Source organism: Serinus canaria, chromosome 2 (genome assembly GCF_022539315.1).
Source record: "Serinus canaria isolate serCan28SL12 chromosome 2, serCan2020, whole genome shotgun sequence".
NCBI lineage: Eukaryota > Metazoa > Chordata > Aves > Passeriformes > Fringillidae > Serinus > Serinus canaria.
The window spans coordinates 145956118-145977798 of NC_066315.1; positions in this window are offsets into that span (position 1 = coordinate 145956118).

Sequence of the window (21681 nt, forward strand, 5' to 3'; positions counted from 1 at the left end):
AAGTCTGACACAAGCAAAACCATCAGATAATAACAAAACACTAACAAAAAAAAAAAAAGTATGAAAACTCCACTTAATGTAGAATAATCATTAAAATTTAATCTTATATAAATATGTGCTTAAAATTCTAAGGGATGCATTTCTAGGTATACCAAGAAAAGATTTGAGCTACCTGGAATGCCATTAGCAAGTAATGTGGATGTGTTGCCAGACAGAAGGTGTGTCTGAAGAAAAACCCCTCGGTTTACTGATGTTGCAGGGAGGTGCACCCTCACACACCCTCCAGCACTGGGTCCTGCCAGGCATTTTCCTTCATTTTCCTTCACCTGAGAGTGTCTGCTCCCAGGCTGTAGGATTGCTCATGAATAAACTTCTGAGAGAGCAATGTAGTCCCTTGTGTGCGGCCTTGAGAGTGTTCTTAGAGAAGGTTTACAGAGTTTTAGGGGATTCGAAGTGGACATATGAGCTATGTTTTCCCAGAAATGAAGACCAGAGGATATTTTACTGACCTAGATTTACCTTCACAGATCTCATACTGTGCTCAGCTATGTTAGATACACTCTTGTCTGGCCCATTATGTCCTGTCCATTTTTGGGAAGAAGCCAGGGAGTGACCAAACATGTCCAAGAAGTCAGAACACACAGAGTTAATCCAATTTGTCCATCCTTGAAGAGTGAGTCCTGTTTAGGATGTAACTTCTGCAAACATATAACTTAATAGCCATATCATATTCCTCATGCTTGTTAATCACCTAAAACTGTCTGCCCTGTAGAGACACCTTAAGCTGGGGAATGCAAATAATTGCACAGCTCTTGCTTCTCACTTGTTGGATACTTTTCCCAGAAAACCAACTCACCTATTTAGTGAGTGCTATTTAGTTAGTACCTCTTCCCTTTACCATTTTTTGCCTTTATCCTCCTTTTCTTAAGAGCAGATTAACTGGTGGCAGCTCTTTCAACTATCTCCAGTCACACAGGATATGATCGTGGCACTGGGTCAGTGCTTGCATAATTTGAGAGGAAAGGGACCCTTTAATGAAAGCAGTATCCCAGCAGCAAAGCCAGCTTCTCTGCCAGCCCAAGCACTCTGTGATCAAGGCCTGTGGCATCAGGCTGTCTCCTTAGTAACAATTCAGCTAAACTGTTGGGCTGACCTAGTGGTCCCTTGGAGGTTTTTGCCATCCCAGAGATGGAATAATTTGGGAAATGTATATTTAAAATGTCTACTGAAACTGCTTGTGGCAGAGCTAAGCTACAGTGACTGTGTTTACCCTGAAAATGAAAAAGAAAAGTTAAAAATGAAAGGAAATGTAAGGGAGAACTGTAGTGTACTCTGGTCTGAAAAGCAAAATACAGTCAATAAAATGGTTTTTTTTCTTATAAAGAATCACATTCAGTTTTTGTTATTGTTCCAAACCCACAAGAGTCTGGAACAGGAAACAAGGGTTCAAAAGGCAGACTTTAAGCTGACATTTTTTCCAATGAACTGGTACTAAATGAAAGATTAAATCCTTTAAGGATATACTCCCTTAATACCTTTACTTTTGATTTCCCCAGCCATTTTAATTTCAGGAAGTTCTGTAAATTGGCAATCCTGCAGAGAGACCTACCCATCCTTCCCAATTGGCTGCCCTTTTCTGAATGATGTGATTCTCTAAATCACTCACCTTCTCTTCCTGCCACAGGAGAGCCAGTTGCCCCAGCAGCCAGCTTTGCACAGATAGGTCCCCTAAAGGGTGTGGAAGTCCTCAGCTTGTCTCTGTGACACATCTTTTTTTTTTGTTCCAAGACCCCATGGTAGAAACCACCCACCCTGTTTTGCTGAGGCCACTCTGGGGAGTTTTGTGATGTGAGTTGTGCTCATGAGGGATCTGTGTAATATTTGGTGAGAAACAGAGCTGTCTTTAAAGTGAGCTGCCCTCACCAGACAACACTCCTGGCATCTGTGCTGTGCATACCTGTGTGCAAGGATGGCTCATTACTCTTCACAGTGCTCCATACAGCTTCGGGCAGTTTTGCTCCTCCGTGCTGAGACTGACAGTTTCTCCTCTCCATAACCCTACTTCTGTAGTCAGCACATGTTTTGTCTCCCACTTCCACAGCTTTTAAGCAATTCAGGAAGTCTTTTCAGAGCTACAACACATTTTATCCCCTATTTTAGGATATGTGTTCTGACTTCCAGGGGTCCCTCTCATCGACTGCTTTCTGACAAATGCCATTTCTACAGCCTAAAGGCAGCTTTACAGCAGGATCTTTTTCTTTTGACATTAATTAATCTGTTGGTGTTGCAAGCAGCAAAAAAAAAAAAGAGCCTTTCAAAGTTCATATTCTTTATTTTTGCTCAATTTGATGATACATTGGTGCCTCAGAGGGACAAGGTTTATCCTGCCAAGAAATCTGTATGCCTTCTCAAAGGTATCCTACTTGTTTTCATCTCAACAGGGTAAATATCATCTCTGAAAAAAAGAATATAAATTCACCGGTCACGCTAATATTTAACCTTTGTTAAGTTTTAACACTACCAAGTTGTCTGAAACTTCTTGTATGTCTTTTTATGGCCCTGGCACTCCCAGACTAAATTTATGTGCCATCAGAAAACAGCTAATGGAAATAGCTTTTTAAGATGCAGCCAATCTGCTTAGCTCTGGAGCTGAAAAATACAGACCCAAGTTCTCATTTGTGTGATGATACAGCTCTCTGAAGTACTGAATGAGACATTTCAAATGTGAGAGGCAGTTAGGATTTTTAAAGAATCCAAATTTCAGCAGAAGTGTTTTGTACCACAACAGTAATATCCACAGGTTAGAATTTATTTAAATTGTTGGCTTCACAAACATCTTTCAGCAGGAGGTCCAAAATGACTTTATGGTATAAAACAATAAATTGGTTTTAGGCACTTCCTGCTATAGCAGTTAAGTATATAAAAAAGCATGTCATGCAGAGAGGAGTAAGCTCTATTTAGGCTGGATTTTTTTCACAAAAGCAAGAAAACTTTTCCACGTGGTTTGCCATACAGTCCAATGCCAGGATAGTTATTGATATCAGAAGTAAGATTGGATGTTTAGATGATATATTAGATATGCAGTTGTGCTATAAAAACAGGTCATGAAGAAGAGCTGTGGTGGGATAACCTTGGCTGAGGCTCAAATGCCCACCCAGCTGCTCAAGCACTCCCACTCCTCAGGTGGGCAGGGTGGAAAAGAATGAGGGATGATGTAGAGAGAAACTTGCCAGTTACTCTCACAGACAAAACAGATGCAATTTGGTCAAAATTGTTTAACTTATTGCTAGTTTATGCGGATTTAGGTAATGAGGAACACAGATAAACCTTAAAGCAACACCTTTCCTCTCCTTGCCTCCTTCCCAGGACCAAGTGCACTCCCTCACTTCCTCCAGAGAAGCAGAGGAGAGGTGTGTTATAAAAGCTGGTTGGGATATTGCTGTGTGATGATTGGTTGAGGTAGATTTGTTGGGTTAATTAAATACCTGAACCTGGGACATGCCTTGTGTGGTGCTGGGTTAGTCTGGCACTAAGAAAGATGTGACCCAGCATCAGCCTTGATCAGAGGAGACTGAAAATCTCTGTTACTAGAGGCTTGTGAAAGATAAGCCATTAGAACAGTATCCAATTTTTTAATTAAAAAAAAAAAAAGTAAAATTATTTCAGGCAGAATCTGCTTTTTGTAGATTTCCCACTTTTTAGAAAGGATCAATATCACTGAAAAGTTAAACTTGCTGCAGCTCAGCCTGTACTGCACGGGTGGAATTCTCCAAGTGTTTTATTTCATGCACCTGAAGGGCCTTTGTGTTTGATGGGAGTTCCCAAACACAGCACCAGTCCCGTGGTCAGAAATTGATGCAGAAGAAGGGAAGACTGAAGCCCACTGAGAAAGCCTGCCTGCTGGGAACATGACAGAGGAGTTACTGACAAACTCTTTCCATATAAATTGACCCTTATTATACCATTTAAATGCTAAATATTTCTTTCAGTTAGAATTACTAATTGCAAAAACTGAAACTTCTTATCTGTTCTCATCTGTTCAATCCAAGGCTACTATCTAAGATAAATTAATATGATTAATTTGTTGTGCAAATAAACAAATAAGATCCTGAACCTCCAGGTTATTATTCAGTAACGCTCCCTGAACTATTTCTTGTCTATAGAATGATATTTATTTTGCCACATGTTGGCAATAAGCAGTGAGCTAAAAATGAGCTGAGTTTGTTTTGTACTTGTGATGGAATGACCAAATTTATTTATCTAAGACCCTAAACTCCTTTCCAGATATTACATAATTTTCTCTGTTAATCAGGTTGTGGGATTTTTGCTGGGATTTCTTTCCTTTTTTTTTTTTTTTTTTTTCAATTTTTAGCTTTCTGCAAAGATCCATTCGGATTGTTTTATATGTTTTCCTTAAATATGTAAAATATCCCCTCACATACAGAATCCCAGACTGGGCCAGGTGGGAAGGGACCACAGTGGCTCATCTGGTCCAACCTCCCCACTCAAGCAGAGCTATCCCAGAGCACAGGCACAGGATTGTGTGCAGACAGTGCTGGAATATCCACTGAGGGAGAATCCACACCTTCTCTGAGCAATCTCTTCCTGTGCTCAGTCACCCACACAGTAAGGAACTTTTTCCTCATATTCAGCTACAGGAACTTCTTGTACATCAGTTTCTGCCCATTTCCTCTTTTCCTCATGGAAACAGTGAAAGAAAAATCATTGGTTTGGGTTAATTAAATATACAGTATAAAAAAAAAATAATTTGAGACATTTCTGAGTTTAGTTTAAACCTGCTGAATAATTCTGGATAAATAGAAAAGGAAATATTTTTGGAAATTATGAAATTATGAAAACAATTCAATTAGTACTTTTCAAAGGATATTTACACTCCTGAAAAATAGATTAAAAAAAAAAATCCAATCAAATTTCCAAAATGGTGGATGCCAAAATATCTTCATTTCTGCCTCGTTAGCATGCTTAGACAATGTGAGATAGAGCAGCAGAAAGTCAGTAGGAGCAGGAATGACTTTGTATCCTGGCCAACAGTACACCCAAAGGGCATATTTGTGTTGCAGTACTGATCTAGTGAATATTTAATAGAGTTGAATATGGAATAAAGTCAGAGGAGATACTGAGAATACCACATAAGATTAGAGCACACTCTGGGGAAATGGGTAATGTGGGTTCAAAGTCTTTCAGAAATAAGGAAGATGTGAATGTTGATCTCTCAATTCTGAGGGTTTTATGTTGTCTATTTTGAAATACTTCTGCTGGGCATTTCTGTGACTTGTCCTTTGTTTTGTTTTTTTTGTGTTGTTGTTTTTTTTGTTGGTTTTTTTTTGGGGTGGGGGACATAAAATATTTTTAAAACTACAACAACTTCTTAAAAATATTTTTGTTTGGGCTAAAAAAACAATACTCACCTTTTCCTGTGGTGAGAAGTGACATAAAAGGACATGCATGGAGCTAATGTGGTAATTAGCAACAATATTATTTTTTTGCATATTAAAAATGTTGGGAAGGACCTTGGTTGTTGTCTCTTGAGAAATGTGCTCAAATTTTAATCCAATGTAACAGAAAAAGTATTTTTGTCTCCCACTAATTAGGAGTTTCTCTCATTATTTTACAGTCCATGTCATTCTTACTTGTAATATAAATAGTCTGCTTTACAAGGAATGAAAATATATTAAATCATAAGTTTACCAGAAGCAGAACAGCTTATTTAGAAAAATAGAGAAGTAAAATGAATAATAAGTCAAGTGAAAAAGGTACACAAACTTAATATGAAAAGTACTCAACGAGTTCATAAGTTGTTATATTCAATTTAGTGTCAAACTAACCTGAACAAGGGCAGAAATATAAATTATGTCTTTATATCTATGTGTGTGCATATATATATATAACAATAGAGAAACAGAAAGGAGGAAAAATGTATTTTTGTGGGTGTTTGGATTTTGCTTTATCGTCTCAGCTCTTAGTCCTATAAGCTAGAAATCCATTTCCCACAAGACAGAATTCCTTATTAGGAAATAGGTATTGTTTCCAAAATTAAATTGATGTTTTTCTGTGCTCTATGACTCACACACTCTTTTCTTTTTCTGTTTCTTCTGTACTATTACTCTTGGAAGCCGGGGTTGCATTGATCCATTTTTCACAGCTTAAACCTGCTTTGAAGCAAAACACAAGTGAGATAGAATAAAATTAAAAATAAAAAAGAATAAAATAAAGAAAATACCCAGAGAGTGGAAAATTCAAAATGTTGTCTGTGCTTTTATGTCTTTATCTATACCACGACATAAAGTTTTTGATTGAGAAACATTTTCTGGTGACTGAGACCACCCAGTTGCCCAAATTCAAAAGCTTTTGAACTCATTGGCCACTATTGCTAGTCATTTGTTCATTTATTTAAAATAGCTAACACTTCATAGGTTATTAAATTATTATGTAATAGCAAATTGACTTTAGTTTACCACACTTTTAAAACTGTTGCTGACAGTCAAGAAACTGATACCTCCTGTAACCATGATAAAGTAAGTTTGTGTCAAATGTTGAAATAAACATAGGAGTAAGAGACATACAGAGAAATTTGACTGATATCTTGCATTTTTTAAAAAAATCAGTTGACTGTACTATTCTTATTTCCATATGGGTGTCCCCAAAAAAATGGACAGAACTACTATTATTATTATTATTATTATTATTATTATTATTATTATTATTATTATTATTATTATTATTATTAATAATAATAATAATAATAATATAATATCAATATTATTATAATAATAATAATTAATAATAATAATACTGAAATATATAAATTATATGGATCACTTTAAATTTAATTCATTTTGAAGCTGGGATGAGAGATATGAACTTGTTTCTTTGCAGACTTATTCTTCAGAAGTCACAAAGTTTATGTAATGAAGATCTAATCAGGGCAGTGACGTTCTTGTCTTCTTTTAAGTGGAAGCCTGGATATTAAAAAGTGTTTAATTTATGATGTAAAATTGTTAAAATTATTCAGGGAAAAAATAATATTTTGGAGGCAGTTGTTTTGGCCTGGTGGAAAAATATCTCTTTGAGTCCAAGCTATTTCAGTTATGGGCTTCCATATTCGAACTATTTTGGAAAAACAAAAACCCAAACCCTCACACCTATTTCATATTCAGTGTAAATCCTGCCCTGAAGGTCTACTGTGAGCTCACAATTATAATTGTAAATTTCCAAATGGAAAATTTTACATGCTAAGATATACTTTGTCTTTACAGAGAGAACTCTGGAAGTCAAGATTTAATCATTTTATACTTTAAGAAACATGGGATAAAAATACAGAACAGCAACCACAACAGAACACCTTGTATTAGGAAAGCTCAGGGCCAGAGAAAGCAAGCAAACAAACAAACCTATATAAATGTAACCAGCTCCTAAAATTGTACTTTCTTTTAAAATGTAAATGAAATGTGCTTCGTTTCACTGTTCAGTACTGCTGGGTAAATTTGCATATTATCTCCTTTTCTCTTTTCAGTATCCTCAACCAACAGCTGTGACTTGTCAAAACTTGCCAGCACAAGGGAAAAGGAAAATGAAGGGGCATATTGGAAACTGTGTCAGCTTATCTATTGCTTTCAGTAAAATGTAATTGCTGAAGATGCCATTAAGAGTTGCCTGAAAAATCGTGTTAAGGCTACTTAAATTGGGTTTTTTGTCCTTCTCTCCCTTTAATAGCAGCAGTGTGATACTGGGAAGGGCAGAAGGCAGAGAACAAAACACCCATGTGCCCTTCACACAAGCTTCCTCCCTGTGGTGATGAGGCACTGAAACTGATATCTTTGTCCCTCATCACAGGTGTTTGTGGTGCCTTTCATGTTCCCTGCTGCACTCTGAACCCCTCTGCAGCTCCTGCCTGATGCTCACTTTCGCTCTTGAGGCACCTTGTGCTGAACAGCAAAGAGCTCGAGGTTCCTGTGTCAGCACCTGGAGAGGTGGAAGGAGCTGTGTGTGCAGGGAAAGCTCTCTGCAGTGACCCTGAGCAATGTCCTTGTGCCACTGCAGGGTCACAGCTGGGTCGTGGTTGCTGAAAGGGCACCAGGAAAAGAGGCCACTTCTGACTGGAGAAATGAAGGGCTTGAGAAGAGGGGCTGGATTCCAAACCTCAGCTGGACAACAAAGCTCCAGTGCTTTGGCATTGCTCTGGCTGTTGGAAGGGAAGGGAAGGGAAGGGAAGGGAACGGGAAGGGAAGGGAATGGAAGGATGAAGGAAGTTCACCTTTCCGACCTTTCCGTTCCTTTCCTTTCCTATCCTTTCCTTTCCTTTCCTTTCCTTTCCTTCCCTTTCCTGTTCCCTTTCCCTTTCCTTCCTTCCTTCCTTTCCTCCTTCCTTTCACTTTCACTGTCCTTTCCTTTCCTTTCCCTTTCGCTTCCCTTTCCTTCTCCTTTCCTTTCCTTCCTTTCCTTCCTTCCGTTCCTTCCTGTCCTTGCCTTTCCGTTCCTTTCCTTTCCCCTTCCTTTCCTTTCCTTCCTTTCCTCTTCCTTCCTTTCCTTCCTTTCCTTTCCTTTCCTTTCCTTTCCTTTCCGTCCTTTCCCCCCTTTCCTTCCCCCTTCCTCTCCTTTCTTTCCTTGTTCCTTGCCTCCTTTCCGTCCCTTTCGCGGGGTCCTTGCACCCTGCAGATAATGGCTCTGAAGTCAGGCTGCCAGCAGTTAGGAAGGAAGCCTCTGGGTTGCCACAGGGTGATTGATAGAATGTGGAGTTATCAGATTGCAGTCCAGAAACAGACTAAGCTCCACTAAATTATCCATGCTTTTCTGACAAGTGGATCAAGATTCTTTGTGTTTCCTGGCTGGCCTCATTAAGTTGCTATAATTATCATTTTATTGATAAAGTGCCTGCCCTTGGTGAGACCCGGGGGATGCTGTGCAATTAAAATAACGGATTATGTGAGTGTAAGATAATGTACTAACAGTTAGAACAAAACTTGTCTTACAGGGAAAAAAAGTAGTTGGTATTCTTCCCTAATACTAGAACTGAAGAGGGAATACTTTCTGGAAGTGAAAAACTCATGCATTCAAATGGGATTTTTTTAAAAACTAGTATGTTTCTCATTGGAATAGTTGAAAGTTACTTATCAAAAAACCTAAGTCTTGATGCCTCTTTGTCCTATCTGTCTCCATGCTTCTGAGACAAACCCATACACCTGATTTTCCAAATTCTAACTAACTTTAGCTAAATTCTGGATCATGAGTTTCCTAAAACTAGCCTAGTCAAGATGTAAAATTCATTTAAAAACCTGAAATTCCAGTTAGGTTCTTGCTGAAATATGTATGTGAGCCTATTAGACAATGGTAGAGATCCATGGAGCAATTTAGGCACACAATTGCTTAACTGACAAAGAGAAGCAGGAGATTGAAGAAGGTTGATGGCAAGCCTTCAGCAAGGGGATCTAGGCATTATGATGGTCATGAAAAGTGTAAGATGAAGGTGCCAAGGTTGAGAGGAGTTCACAGAGAGAGGCTATGTGTGTGGGTTCCCCTTGCAGAGGGATGAGATAAGGCTCTTTTTTCATCATTCATACCACCCCAAAAGAAATAAATAGTTCAACAGCAGAAGAAATTGAGCTCATTTACCTCTGGTAAATCACATCCAGGTTTGCCTTGCAGAGTGCAGACCTTTGTGCCTTACTTAGCAGTACAGTTGAAATCTTGTTCCCATTCTCCAAATTACTTCTGTACTATTTATGCAGTTGTTATCTAATTAAACAACAGTAGTTATTTTCCCTTTTAGCTGAATGACCTTACCAACATACTGTAAATTCAGGATTCATTGTAGTTGCCTTCCTTTATAGACTCCAGATTTTTCCTTTTAGGATATATAGGTAGTATCTTTACTAGACAGTAAGGCAGGAGAAGGGCACTTCAAGCCAGCTGGCAAGGTACCACGAAAAGGCAGCAATGGGATTAGAAAGAACCTAAAGATGAAATTTTATATTTTTCTTTATGATGTCATGCAAGGGAGAGGTTTCCTTTGCTTGCTCTTTCCTCCAGAGCAAGCTAAACAAATTTGACATAGTAATAATTAATCTAGAAAAGGCACCTTGGTTAGGAATGTGGGTTGAGAGGTCTGTTTCTGTTCTCCTGTCTCTAAGCAATCTGAAGCAGAAGATAAGTGCTGAGCCAGCATCTTGGTAAGATAAAGACACTTTGTAGCCTCATTTCCATGCCCTGATTCATAAAGCAAAGTTTCTCTTGGAGATGAAAATTGTGTGTTTAGGATCTCCATCACCCTGTCAGTAACTGGAAGGTTAAAGCAGCCTGAAAAAGGTGTTTGAGTAGCCCAGGCATGAATGCAGAAGGAAACTCTCATTCACTTTGGTGTTGATTTGGTCCATGTAATTAAACTACATATTTTTGCTTCTGTGAGATTACTTGCCCTGTGCAAAATAAATATTTATTTAGCTCTTTCACCTTGCAGCCAATGCTATCATTCTTCTTTTAATTACTATGCAGCTTTTAATAATGATGGGTAGCACTCAGCATGTTGCTTCTAAATTCACAGCACTTTGCAAATGTTAAAGGTGGTTATCAGTCACTTTCAGTGACTTTCTATATTAAAAAAGAGAAACTGGGAAGAAAAAAACTCTGGGAACTTTTTTTCTCTGAAGTTCCTGAAGATTAAAATAATATTTATATAAATTATATTAATAAAATGCCCATTCCTATATATTTGTCTGAGACCAGGTAAATAAATCCTTGGTTTACACTGGAAGTAAAAATTAGTTCCATAGAGAACTCTCCTTAATTTCAACATATATAGACATTCAAAATTGCAACCTGTGTCTAAGCCACCTGTACACCCTGTACAAATCAAGCTAGCTCAGAGAGCAGGATCTCAACTCAATCAGCTACATGCAAATTCTTGATTGGGACTAAAGTGCATTTCTGTCCGGCCCCATCAGCCTCCCAGTCCCAATGTTACACACTCTGCCAAAAGCAAAAGGTAACCTGGAATGAGAAGCTCAGGAAAGGAGAATCTTGTGTATAGGGTCCAAGACTTTGATGAATGACAAAGGCATTGCAATTCAGTCCCATGGAACATAGCCACCAGTGATAATCCAAGCAAACAATATCTTGGTTCTACAGAAGCATGGTTTGCATTTACTTTACTTGACAAATAACTCGTGAGAGAGGAGCATCATGTAATGCCCGTTCACACTCAGCAGTGGCTCAGGAATTTAGGAATGAATCTATAACCTGCTGCTGCTGTTCAAGGTACCATTTGCAGTGCAAAGGAGTTAGAGCAGGTACCCACTGTAAGACCCCAACTATAACCTCTCCCCATTAAAAAAATAATATTAGAATATGAAACTATTCTGAAAGTGGTGCAATTCCTCTGCATTTTGCACCATTCCATAACAAATCCTGATCATTGACTTGTCCAGCCCTTGACTAATGTCTGTATGTACAGAATCACAGCCATTAGGACATAAACAGACCTCAAAGATTGTCAAGCTCAACTTCTAACTCAGCACTGCCAAGTCCACCACTGAACCACATCCCCAAGTGCCACATTTATACATCTTTCAAATGTCTCCAGGGATGGTGATTCCACAACCTCCCTGGCCAGTCTTTTGCAATGCTTAACTCCCCTTTCAGTGAATATTATTTTCCTTAGACCCAGTCTAAGCCTACCCTGGTGCAATTTGAGGCTGTTTCCTCTTGTCCTAATAGTTGTTACCTGGGAGAAGAGACTAACTCCCACCTGGCTACAACCTCTTTTCCAGGAGTTTTAGAGAGCAATAAGGCTCCCCCTGAGACTTTTCTCCAAACTAAACACCTCCTGAAATCAGTGCAACTCTCCACACCACGGGAGATTGTTTGTCCAGGAGAATGCTGTGAGAAATATTGTAAAAGCATTTACTAAAGTCCAGGTAAACAATGTTGACAGCCTCATTCTCTAAGAAGGTCACCTTGCCTTAAAGGAGGTCAGGTTGGTCAAGCAGGACCTGTCTTTCATAAACCCACACTGGCTGGACCTGATCACCTGGTAGCCCCATGAATGGCAGTGTTGTGCCACTTAAGCTGATCTTCTCCATGCTCATCCCTGGCACTGAGGTCAGGCTGAAGTGCCTGGGGTTCCCCAGAGCCTCCTTCCAGCCCTTCCTTTAGAAGGCCATCATATTTGCTAACTTCCACTCAACTGAGACCTCTCCAGCTGACCAGGACTGCTGGTGAATGAATGAAGATGGTCTGGTGAGAACTGCTGGTTCCCTCAGTATCCTTGGGTGGATCCCAGCTGGCTCCTCAGACTGGGTCTGTATAAGTGTCATAGCAGGTCACCAACCATTTCCCCTTGGGTTATAGGGCTTCCAGCTCAGGAGCTGGGTACCTGGAGAGCCAGTTTTTCCCATTAAAGGCTGAGGCAAAGGTAGCATGACACATCTCAGCCTTTTTTCTATTCCTGTATCATTATGTTTTCCCCTTCATCAAATGAAAGGGGAAAACATAAATCTTAACCCTCCTGTTGCCAAAAGAAAATGAGGTTCCTATAGAAATTTTGATATCAAAACAATAGTGAAGCAATCATAAAGGTGTCTTGTGAGGCTGAAGAATATTAGGTAGTTGTCCTTGACCCTTTTTCTTGGTTTCATTAAGATAATATTGAATAATTATGGATTTACCCAGCAGCCAACATCTGTGAGTCATTTATGCAGGTTCTGTGTTTTATTAGTGGTTTTGCATACAATCCAACTTATTATGAGGCAACACAACCAGAAGTCCTCTGAATCTTTCATGTGTTTCCATTAAATTGATGTCACAACAAATTCAGTTCCACACATCTGTGGTGCAAGTGTATTCCTAACATTTTATGAACTATAGACTCTCTTAAAACAAGCCATGCAGACTGATGCCAGGTTGCCAACTGATCCTGCATCTGTTTCCTATGAAATGAAAGGGCAGGAAGAAGAAAAATTCACGTCTTGAACAGTTTGGGTTTTTTGTTATTCACCAGCTTTTCAAAAGCTCTGTTACTTCAGCCATCATTAGATCTCACAGACAAACTTGGGAGTAAAGGAACTTGATTTTCCTACATAAAATTTGGTATGTCACCACAAACACATCTGTGCACCAAAGAAATCTCATCTGAGTGGCATAATGCTTTGTTCCCTTCTTATTTCCTTTTGTTAAATGGAGGAAAATTGGTCTTTTTTGCCTTGTTTTTTAGGTGGGTATTTTTAATGAGTAGTAGTATTAAAGACCATCTTTATGTCACCAAGATCAGAATCCTGTTACTGTAGCCCAGGGTCCCCTTGTTCAAGGCAATTAAAAATTAACAAATACAAGGAATATTCTTCATCACAAAATGAAGAATCTTACTCCTCACTATGTGAATGTGCCTCCTAAATGTGCAGTCTCAGCCAGCCAGAGACCAGCATGAATTTACCTGGGGTATGGTTGCTTTTATGGTTTTCTAAGAGCATGGCAATCTGATTCCCTAAATTAGAGAAGTAGTTTGTGGGGGATTGAGCTCCCACAAGCCCACAGGTTCAGAATGTCAAAATCTAGTCTGAGAAAGAACTCATGTTCCTATTGTACCTAATAAGCAGAGTAAATGCAGCTCCAGCTGACCCATATGTTCTTACACTAATGCAGGCTGAATCATATCAAAGATTTCAATGGCAATATTGGCCAGGCTTCCACGCTCTGCTAAAAGGGGAAAAAAGCCATTGATTCCATGAAATGTAGACACCTGTACTGTAGACCCTAACATTTATCCAGGAAATTTTTTGTCTTTATGCCTGTAGTTGTATTCAGAGCTGATACTTAATGCATTCAATTACAAGTTACATACATACAATAAAAGCCATTTTCATTACTGCAAATCATCTACAAATATCTGCAAAAGCAATTTAGCATACTGTTGTGAAGTAAATGTTGTTACCTAGCCTCTGCTATCACCTCTTCAACAAAATAGCAAATATTCTCTGACTTGAACAAAGTTCACAGAATCAAGCCTTCATTAGGAGGATGGGTGACAAGAAGAAAAATCCTTACACAGATATTATTAGCTATTGTTGAGTTTTTAAGTATAATCTGGGATTGACTCATTAATGTGATTTCTTTTACTGCTGGTGGATATTTAAGGATGTGTAAGAACTTTGGTAAATGCCTGTGGTTTTTTCTGTATCTATAGTAAAATAATAACTGAATGTCTGCCCAAATGCTGCCCAAAAATACATGTGGAGGAAACAGGAAAAATCTCAAAGCATGCATTTTAATTGAAAATGAGAGTACTGGAAAAAGGACAGTTTAGGGCTAAGCTACTGGAACTGTATGTGGGCTATTTAACAATCAAGAATGCAAACCCTGTCAGGACAAATGGAAGTTTTCAAACCAAGACCTGGAAAAGGAAAGGATGGGATTCAGTCATTTATCTAAAATGCTTTAGATCTTAAAAATTAAGTTCAAATTATATGTTTGCTATGTAAGCATTTTTAACCCACGTGCATGCAGGGAACCACAGCAGCTATGCTCATACAAGAAAAATACCAGCAGGTGTGTCAGAATGGACCTTGGTTTGTTTTACTATTTCTTTCTTTTTATTTGTGAGTTTCAAGTGTAAATATGTATCCTCCTATTTGTTTTTCTTCTGCTATTTTTCATAGAGCATCTTTAAGGTGATTGGAAAGGCCCTAATTAATGCTCTTCTGAAAAATATATTATCATATCAATGATCTACTTGGTATAAAGGTAAACCAGAACAGAATCTTATCTCAACATTTTGTTCATCATAATTCTGCATCTTATGAGTTAGGGAGGAACATCTCAGGAGTCACTGGGAGAAATTCCCTTGTTTTTGGACCAAGGAGCCAGGTCCCTTTACCCCCCTCCCCCGTAGCCTCCAGGGGCAGGTCTCTGAAGAAGTGCTAAATGCATGAGCAGCACGATTTTCCTTTTAGGCAGAATGCCTGGAAAGTGGAATTGTCATTAACATGAAATTGCTTCAGCCAGCACTTAAGCTCAATGGGATAATATTTAAAACATTAACGACAGGCTTCCAGCTGAGCTCTTCATCCTTTCTTTTCTGTCACATTACACAATACAACTGCTTTATGCTGACTATCTGCCCTTTCTTCCTCTTTCTCTGGCTTATCTCAATAGGTCCTGTCTCAGAGTCACTGAAAAGAAGAAAGAGAAGCTGAATATATATCTGACAGCTATTTCTATCAGATAAACTAAAGTTCAAATGACTGGAACTCTTTTGCCTTTCAAAGGCCTTCAGTCTCCTGATGTTTTCTCATGCAATATAGACCTTTCTGAAAATGGGGGTTGCTGTCACTGTCTTTGTGCAGTGATGTGGGACCAATCCACCTTTGATTTGTCAGCTCTACTGAAGGATAAATACTTCTGCTGTGGGCAAGGGGAGTATGGCATTGCTCAAAGGAAAGTGTAATGTTATTGACTGCTTTTCTAACTGCCCATCAAAATAAAATTTAATCTTATTTACCCATATCAATCTCCAGGCCTGTTGAGGCCAGGTTTTTTCTGTTCTTACAGTGCCAAATTGGCACACAGAATGTTTCCTATTTGATGGGGTTCACCTCAATGGTCTTTCAGATTAAGGTGAATATATTGGTTTGAGCTGATTTGGGATAAAAAATGCCCTTCAATAGAAACATTTTCTAGCCTATTCAGCCAAAAAGAAAGCACACAGAACAATGTGGTATTTTCAACATTAATTGGCTTGGCTGGGGCAGTCAGGGAAGGTCTTTGAAGTGACCTCCAGGAGGCACATGATGTCTCAGAACAAGAGATGCACCCTGGGTACGTCCAATCCTCTCCTTTCCACTGCAGATGAAGTTTTCTGTGCACATCTACATTGAGCAGCAGGACATTTTAGCCCCACTTCCCTGCAACTGCTGTTTAACAAGATGTGGGTCTGAGTCTCTTGCTGTTGAACTCCATTAAAGTAGAGCTCTGCCCTGTTAAACTTAATTGTACTTTGAGTCTGAAAAAAACCCCAAGAACAAAAGTTATAGTTTTGTCAAATTACTCTGGCTACTACAGTGGTTATAAACTTTATTAGTGTGATTATGACCTATTAAAGTCACATTAACTTTTTAATGTGCCAGGGGTTGCCCCTGTAATTTCTGATGGGATTAAGTGAAGGCTTTTTTTCCTGCTCTTTATGCTTCAGAAACAGACTTTTATAAACCAAATTATATCTTCTCTGTAATTAGTAAGTTCCATAACAGAATCTTTATGTCCAGTAGGAAAGGCTATACTCCTATTTTAAAAGCTTATCTACCTGCCCCATAAGATCTTGTCTCCCTTTTTTCTTCCTTTTTTTTTTTTTTTTTTTTTTCCTTTTTATTTGTAGTTCCAGATTTTGAGTGTCAGTTTGGGGTATGATGAAGGCTGCTCAAGAAGCTGCCCTACTGGGTAAAGAGCCAAAGCTTTTAAGAGATAAAAGGTTAATTCCTGTCATAGGACAGGCTCAGAGTCAGAAAAGTCTGCAGTGGATTCATACATTTATTTCATGGACCAGTGACAATGATGTGTTCAGGAGCAAACCTGCACATCATTGGTGAGAACTCTGAAAAGTTTATGAATAAAGATGCCCTTAGCTCTAGTTACAGCAGCTTCAGAAAGTCCTATATACAACGAGGAAATTGCCAATAAGACCTCCTCTTTCTTCTACAGACACAAACAAAACATGTAACTGTCTCTTTCCTTAGATTCAGCCCTGGACTTTCTGAAAGAAGAAACCTCAAAGACATCTGGCCAGGACCTTACCTGCTCTCCACTCAGAAGCTCCATGTGTTGGCGATGTGTGCTCACAGCCCAGAAAAACATCTGCATCCTGGGCTGAACAAAAGTTCTGGGCCCAGCAGGTCAAAGGAGGGGATTTTCCCCCTCTATTCTATCTTTTAAATCCCACCTGGATCTGCTGCATCCAGTTCTGGGCTCTCCAAGACAAGAAAAGCACTGACCTGTTAGAACAAATCCAGATGAGGCCACAAAGTTGATCAGGGGGATGGATTCCTCTGCTGTGGGGACAGGCTGGGAAAGATTGCTCAGCCTGGAGAAGAAGGGATCTGGGGAGTTCTTAGAACACCTTCCAGTACCTAAGGGGGCCACAAGAGAGCTTCAGAGGCACTTTTTAAAGAGCATGGAGTGACAGGATGAGGGAAAATGGCTTTAAAGTGAAGTAGATTTAGATTAGATATGGGTAAGAAATTCTTCACAAAAAGGGAGGTGAGGCCCTGGCACAGACTGTCCAGAGGAGCTGTGGATGAATCATTCCTGGAAGTGTTCAAGGCCAGGCTGGATGGATCCTTGAGCAGCCTGGTCTAGTGGAAGATGTCCCTGTCCACCACAAAGAGGTTGGAACTTTAGAAAGTCCCATTCTAAACCAAGCATTTTATGATTCTAGTAAGAGACACCAGACCATTTTACAAAAATTAGTCTTAAATTTAATGTTTAAAATGTTTCTGAATATTTGAAAATTAGCTGAAAAAACCTGTAAAAACATAAGTATTTAAGTACCACAAATAGTTGAATCATGGCCATTAGTAGAAGCGCACATCTATTTTTCAACAACTTTTTAAATCATAATTTACCAGTGTCATAAGCAAAATTGTTCACAGGAAATAGTAATTTTAAAAGTTCCCCCTACTAAGGACAATTTTAGAATGGTTGAAATGTAAGTTTTCTAGAGACAAGGTTCTGGTTTTCAGTCTGATTTCTTTTAACTTTAAATTTTGTTTGGCTGGTAGAAAAAAATTACACATGATATGAAACTGAGAAGGGAAAAAAACCCATTTAATTAAATGATTACCTCAATTCAAAGCCTCTGCTTTTTCTATTTTAAACAGCTATATATATGGTTTTTTGCCTCAGTATATGTATTTTAACCAAGCATTTTTCATAGTTCAAAAAACTACTTCCTGTCCTCCTTATACTCCTTAAAATACAAAAAATAATATTGCCATCTGCTTTTCATTGCATGGATTTGACTGATATTGCCAGCAGATACAAAGTTAATTTCTTCTTACAGTAAATGAGAAATGCTGACCATCTTAAAAGCTGACTTGTTCTTCATCAAAAACTTTATTATTCATAGACTTCTGCAATGTCATGAAGTAGCAGTGATATTTCAAAATCTTTATATTCTTATATATTAGCATTTTTCTGTTGTTCTGAAAGACATGAGCAGGGAATGGATCAATATTTAACTTGGTCAAGTTTATCAGTGCATGGTCGCTTATTCCGAGGAACAAGTTTGCCTCCATAGTTGAAGAAAGTTTTTATAAAACTTTTGATCAAAACCAAAAAGATAAAAGTTTAAGGCCTACACTTTCTCCTTCTATTAAAGTTGAAATGAAGAAAAATTATGGTTTTCTCTAAAAATTGATATAGTTTTTTTATACCTACACTCCTTAATTCACTGATTAAATATAATTTATGGGGAGTATAGTAATTGTTTTGGATCTTCTCTTCTTATTTTAAGTGGAAGTAAAATGAGGTGGTTGAAACCAAAATAAAACGTCTGATTTATGGTCCCTGTCAGATTTAGACAGAGCATCTGAAGAGGTCATCTTTCAAGGTGTCTGCCAAGCCATTCCAGCTGTGCTTGCTACATCAGAGCAGTTTGTGCAGAGACCAAGTGTAGGGGTTAAAGTTTGCAAACTGGGAAAACCCAAACAAATGTTGACTTTTGTTTGCATTATTTTTTTGGTGGAAAGGACAGCCCCAAGGGCATGACATTTCATTTCCTTTTATTTTATTCTTCTTCATCTGCTTCTTTTTCACTTTGTCTTCTTAAAGGAAATCTCAGATTTATCTACACAGATGAAACCAAAATGTGCATTCTGGAAAATTGCACCATTCCTCTTCCACTTCAGCACTTCAGCTACGTGGGCTGCTGTTAGAGTTCATTGTCCCAAACCATATCCTGCTACATGATTACAGAAATAAGTTAAACATATAAAATAAACTATTAGCTTTTCAATTTTTATATGGCTTCCTCTTGATGATCTAGGAGGTCTTTTCCAACCTAAATGACTCTATGATTCTACAATCTCTCTTTCTGCAAAACTTATTCTTGTTTGCTGCCTTGAAAATTTAAGAGGAGTTGGTATTTCCCAATCCTTAAGCCTGCCACTGGCTGGTTCATGGCAATCCATGCTGGAAAATAGGGTGGATAATGTATATATTGCCATTCTGAGCAGGCCAGACTGCTGCTGCACCGAGCATGGGGGAGGGAGCAAGGAGAACAAGACAGCAAACAGTCGATGTCTAGCAGAGACGGGCAGAAATTAGTCTGTAAAAAGACAGCTTAATGCAATAGCAGAGGCCTGCCTGATAACACATTAGAGGGTTGTTAGACTAATCTTTCTCTCATTAGTTCATTCTCTGTGGTTTGACACATAACTTAAGACTCCACAAGTTAAACAGGCTGAAGCAACGACGGAGTCCTGCCTTGTACAGTTATTTCCCTCTGCATGGAGCAATTAGGAAACACTAATGAGCATCCCAGGAGGATCCCCTGAAGAGCCTCACTGCTGAATGTCATATGAACAGCAGAAAAGAACAGTGGGAAATGATGTTTAGAAATGTTTATAAACTTGATCATGTCTTGCTGCTAGTTTAACCTGTAACTGCAGTGCAGTAAGCCCTGCCAGGTCCTGATTTCCCTGAAGAAGCAAGACCCAGTATAAATCTGGATAAAAAAGGAAGTTTGGATGAACTATTATGTCTCATCCTGCTTGTGGGAGTAACAATAAAGCAAAAGGAAATTGAATCAGGGATTTGGGCAATAATCTATTCAATTTTGTATACATTAGTGAAATCAAGCCTGGACTCTAAGAGGTATAAAAAAGTGAAGCTGATGGGCAGCTGGTTGAGGCTAGGCCAGTGTGGTATTGCTGGAAAATGGTAGAAAAGGAACAAAGTGGGTTAATTACACAGACTGACTTTAGACTTCTAGCTTGATTCTTAAGAATAAAACCTCTCAGGGGGGGATTCAGAGCTCAGTTTTCTCCGCTGGCTGTATTAAAAGCTTAGCATCCAAACTTAGATACAAAAATTATCAGCAGAAAACAAGAATACTCACTTCCTTCATGCTATTCTGCCTCAGTTAACAGAATAATGAGCTATTGAAATAACCATGAAGCTGCTTCTTCTATCATATCATAGAGTCATTGTACTGGATCTGGATCCAGCTCTGGCTGAGCTGGCGTTCATTTCCCCATGGCCCCCAGAGTGCTATGCTGGGTATTGGTGGCTACAAAGATGTTGGTACCATCCCAGAGTTTTAGCTCCTGCTGACCAGAGCTGGCACAGCACCATTCCCTCCCATCAGTAGGGTGGGGCAGGATCCTGGGGGGGACATAGCCAGCTGATCCAAATTGACCCAAGGGATTGTCCATACCACAGAATGTCAGCTCAGACTAAAATCTAAGGAAAGGAGAAAAAAAGGGGGACATTAATTTACAAAGTTCAGGTTCCTGAGCAACCCCTGCCTGTGCTTCCCAGGAAGAGGCTGATGGGAAGTAGAGAAGAAACCTTGAGTTTTTTCTCTTTGCTTGTGCACACACAAACTTTGTTTAGCAAACTACTTATGTTAGCCAGTAAGAGACTGAAATGCTGGTGGGTAATGACTCAAAATGAATGCTCCTTTGTAGGAGGCAGCTCTGCTGAAGCCAAGCTTGCACCTCCTGAGGGGGAGATGAGTTTTTGGATGCTTGGTGATAAAGCCTCTGGTCCACACAAGGCAGAGGGGGAGAACACCCATCATTGGAGGTGGCAGTCCAAGATCTGAGCCAGGAACAGGCAGATGCTGTGACATGGGGTAGTGCTTTTCATCATAGCAATTATGCTCCCTTACACACCCCCTGCTCCCCAGGAAGGTCACTTCACACAGGACATTCACATTCACATGTAGGCCTGACGTGTTCATGCTTTCTAAAGGGGCATAACTCATGGATGTGAGACACTGACACACCCTAGAAGGAGTCATAAACCATCAAAGACTCCCAGAGCTCCCCAGGACTCATTTCTGAGGTCTTCCACCACAGGAATGAAAGCTACCCTACCCCTCACCCACCCCAACAGGGTGGTACCTGGGCAATCCCACCAAGCCTTAACCTATATTAAACTTGGTCTCATGGACTTTTCAAACCAGATTGAACCTGGTCTCAAGGACTTTCCCCACTCCCAATGCATTACCACCACTCCACAAGAATCAAGCCTCATTGCGGGGTCTGTGCATGGTGATAACTTTCTACTCATATCCTTTTATTCTCTTTCTTACTTTTCCCTCATATATTTTCTTAAGTGATATTTTTGTGCTTTGTGTTGCTATGTTAATGTAGATCCTAATAATAACAACGAAAATGGCAGCATACCTCCTTTCCATTGTAACCAAATTGTTCTAGAATAAACCCTACATATAAATATATATATGTATCTACAAACACTGATCATTCAGAGCTGTTTTGCTCTAATCTGCTGCAAGAGAGCTATTAACAACCTGGGTCACCCTTGCCTTTAGGGGTGGGTCACAACACAAACAGTGAGTTTTTTCCATTCTTATTTCTGTCCTGCTGGGAAGGGGGTGATAGAGCAGCTTGGTGGGCACCTGTCATCCACCACAATCAGAACCATAGAATGGTT